Raw genomic sequence first — 4,171 nt, 5'->3', positions numbered from 1 at the left:
GCACGAGTGGGGTACAGATGGGGGTTAGGGGGACAGCACACCCCAGGAGAAAATATGCCTAGGCCATTCCTCAAGGACCTCCTGCTCTAAGGCACTGTGGAGAAGGGAAGCTGCACCCCAAAAGTGCCAAACCAGAGATAGCCTCGGGGCAGGGTCACTGGCTGCTTTGGACACGCGACATTTGACACTGGGCTCCTGGTCCTCTCTTCCCCTCACTCCTTGCTGCCAGCCTAGTCACCGAATGCCCATTATGCCTCCTTAGGGCTGGACTCAGTATCGCCTGCTCTGACTGACCTCACCTTCAACCCTTACCTCAGTATGCAGCAGGTCACCCCAGGAAGTGCTTCCCTCCCCTCCCTGGAAACCACTTTTTCCAGACTCTCGCCTGCTTCTTTCTCCTGTTTTAATCATGGTAAGACACACGTGGTAAAGACGCACACGGTAAGACGCACATGATAACACGACACGGTAATACATACGCACACGGTAACACACACATGGCACGGGACTCCCCACCTTAACTCTGCTGAGTGCCTGGTTCAGTGACAAGTCAGCATCTTGCTAACTGCCCATGGCTCATCTCCAGAACACTCTTCATCTTGGAAAAGGGGGCATGTGTGTCCAGCAAGGCTGTCCTCAGTTCTGTCCACAGCCTCTCTATGCTGTCCTCAGTTCTGTCCACAGCCTCTCTATGCTGTCCTCAGTTCTGTCTACAGCCTCTCTATGCTCTCTTGCGACCCTGACAGATTTAAGGGCTTTATAATCAACCCTTGTGGTCGGTTGGTTGGTTGGTTAGTTGATTGGTTAATTGGTTGATTGACTGGCTAGTTAGTTGGTTGGTTGGTTGGTTGGTTGGTTAGTTGGTTGACTGGCTAGTTGGTTGGTTGATTGGTTGGTTGGTTAGTTGGTTGGTTGGTTGGTTAGTTGGTTGATTGGTTGGTTAGTTGGTTGGTTAATTGGTTGATTGACTGGCTAGTTGGTTGGTTGATTGGTTAGTTAGTTGGTTGGTTAATTGGTTGACTGGCTAGTTGGTTGGTTGATTGGTTGGTTGGTTAGTTGGTTGATTGGTTTCATTTTCTCTTTTATTGCCCTGCCTCCTCCTGGCTTTTGATTGTGCCTTTCCAGCTCCAACTAAGGTTTTGAAGAAGAACCTGTCCTGGGCTAAGGCCTCGTCACCGAGCCCCAGGTCAGTGTGAACACTCTAATGTGTGAGCAGTCTACTCTGGGTATTTCTAGACCTTCCAGCCAGACCACCCATTGCTGAACTCAACTCCCTTGCCTTGTCAAGGCCCGTGAATGCCATCTTAAATGCCTACCCTGGCACCCACATACCTCACATACCCTGGGGCCCCACCTCCTCAGTGACTCTGAAATCCCACTGCTTGGTTCTAACTTGTTCTCTTCAGTGAAGGGCCTCTGTCTTGCCTCTTGGAGACAACCAAGAAGTGCTCTTGCTATCTTCATCCATTCCAAACTCTTCTCTCTGTGGCCAGGGTGATATTTCAATCCAAGATTACTAACTCTGGATAGAGTTGCTCCGTGGCTTCCTGTTGCTTTAGGATCAAGGCACACTGTCCCAAGCCTCTAGCCTCCCTCTGTAACCACATCTCTCCAGCCCCCAAGGCTTGGACTCTTCCAGCCTCCCCAGCTGCTGCCCCCCTACCCAGCACACTCCGTGCTCTTCTCAGGCTCGGGACTCTCCTGCTCCTCTGGGAACCTTTCCTGACATGGCCCCCCTCCCTACCCATCGCTGGCTCTCATCCTAACCCTTCTGTCACAGCTCCATTCCCAAGAAATGCCGGCGAAGCAGTGAGCAAGCAGGTGAGACCAGTCTCTCTGCCCCTCCCTGTATCTCACTGGATCTCTTGCTCAGTGGGATCCTGGGCCTGGACCAGAACAGGCAGAGGCTGTGGCGTTTCTCTTAGAGAAACACAACAATCAGCAATAGCCTACCGTCTCTTTTCTTGTACAGTCTCAGCCTGGCATAAGCATGCCCAGTGCTAAGGGCAGAGTGTTGGGGTGGCTCCTCCCAGGCCAGGTGTACAGTTAGGGACACTGTTTTCAGGCTGTTAGGAGCCCTCTACTGTGTCTTCTTGCAGTTCCCCAAGAGATGTCCCTTTTCCAGGAGCCCTGCTGACCTTTGTCCTTGTCCTTAGGTCTACCCAGCCTCCTGCCAACATGGTCACCATCCATGTACTTGAACTTGCTGAGGCCTAGCAAGGCCCCACCCTCCATGTCTGATGTGTCAGCATTTCCCAAGAGGACTCCCAAAGCCCCCACCCCCAGAAAGCCTGAGTTTAGGGAATGGCACACACCTATCTCCCAGATGGAGGCCCGTTGTCCTGGAAACATTACATTAGCAAGACTCCAAAGGAGCCCACCCATGGTGCCCTCAGCTTCCCCTTTTCGGACTTATACCCTGGCTGAGACCGACCAAGGGCTCTAAGGGATATCCCCTTATAAATGACCACTGTATGAAAGGTAACAGTCTGATGCTAACGGTCATTCCCACGGTCACCTTCATTGTCTCTCTTTAACGAGGGCCTTTCACAGGCAGTTCACATCCTAGGGTGGTAGGTCACACCAGCTTTTTAATAAGCCTCACGATGTGTATGGGGATGTGTGACCCTGAGGATCCATCTTACATACGTATGAAACTTGCAAGAGAGCGTGTGTGATCCCTGCCAAGTGATCTCATGAAAACATCCACAGGAGAATTTAAAAAGAAATACCAGTGGAGCTCTGTGGTTAGGAGCACTGACCACTCTTCCCTAGGGCCCGGGTTTGATTCCCAGACTCACAACCATCTGTAACTATCGTGTAGTTCCAGAGGATCTGACCTCTGTGGGCACCAGACACACATGTGGCTTACGTACATACATGCACGCAAGGCACCTACATACATACAATAATAATAATAGTAGTAGTAGTAGTAATAATAATAGTAATAATAATAATAACAATAATAGAAACAGCAGGAGCGGGTTTGTGTTCTTTTTCCTCATGGCTGCATCCCGGGGACCTCCTTCAGAGATTAGGTGTGGAAGGAAACTCACTGGCCATAAGAGAGCCGAAGATTGAGGAGCCTGAGGCTGCAGCCCCTCCACAGCACTGTACACGGCTGGGTCGTCTCTCCCATGCTCCAGGGACACTCACTACCCGCTCAGGCTGAATTCGCATCTCTTATTGTTCTTGAGGCCAGGACTTGGAGTTAGGGGTTCTTGATCTCCCTGGAGGGCCTTCCCCAGTTCCCTGACGTGAGAGCCTCCAACTGTCTTGGAGTGCTGTGCCCAGGCTTGAGGCTGTGAGAGAAGGCCTGTACCTAGTAAAATACCACAGCTGTCACCAGGCCAAATGGGGGTGAAGCTGGGGTCTGGGTGGCGGGTGACTCCGTGAGGGGCAGATGCCAGCTCCTGTGTCAAGTGGGAAGGCATGCAGCCGGGACTCTCAGCCCTTGGCAGGGAAAGAGATACTCCTGGACAGACGTCAGCTCTCACCCCGGGGCCACGGCGTTGGCAGCGGCCCTGCCACATGCTGGCAGCCCTCCCTCCACCAGCAGCCCTGACAGCCATGAGACTCAGTGTCCAGGAGGTTGGCAGGAGAAGGATGACTGGGCCCTCCTAGAGGCAGAGGCCACAGTGAGGGAAGTGACCAAGGACAAGCCAAGGGTGTGACAGATCTGTATTGGACTCAGGGGACACCCCTCCCCCCAACCCTCACCTCTCCCCCTGCTGAGCCTCCCAACCCTGGCAGCTTCTCAGGATCTGTGCTGCCTCAGTGCCTCTCTGCCCTGCCTCCAGTGCTCTGAGCACATGTACCCTGTCCATTTACCACACGAAAGGCTGCGGCTGACCTCCAGTGCTCTGAGCACATGTATCTTGTCCATTTACCACATGAAAGGCTGCGGCTGACCTCCAGTGCTCTGAGCACATGTACACTGTCCATTTACCACACTAAAGGCTGCAGCTGACCAGGCCAGTCTGTTTGTTTGCAATCTTGTCTCCAGCCCTAGCCCTGGGACCCAGCTGCCCAGCATGGATGATGTATGAGGATGTTTGTAGAATCAGTAGACTTGAGCTAATCCACTGTGGCTTCCCCTGGACCACTCCATCTGAGCCCTTCCTGTCCCCTGGACCACTCCGTCTGAGCCCTTCCTATCCCCTGGACCACT

Source organism: Mastomys coucha, unplaced genomic scaffold (genome assembly GCF_008632895.1).
Source record: "Mastomys coucha isolate ucsf_1 unplaced genomic scaffold, UCSF_Mcou_1 pScaffold23, whole genome shotgun sequence".
Taxonomy (NCBI): Eukaryota; Metazoa; Chordata; class Mammalia; order Rodentia; family Muridae; genus Mastomys; species Mastomys coucha.
The sequence above is the reverse complement of the archived record's forward strand: the minus strand, read 5'-3'. Positions refer to the sequence as shown.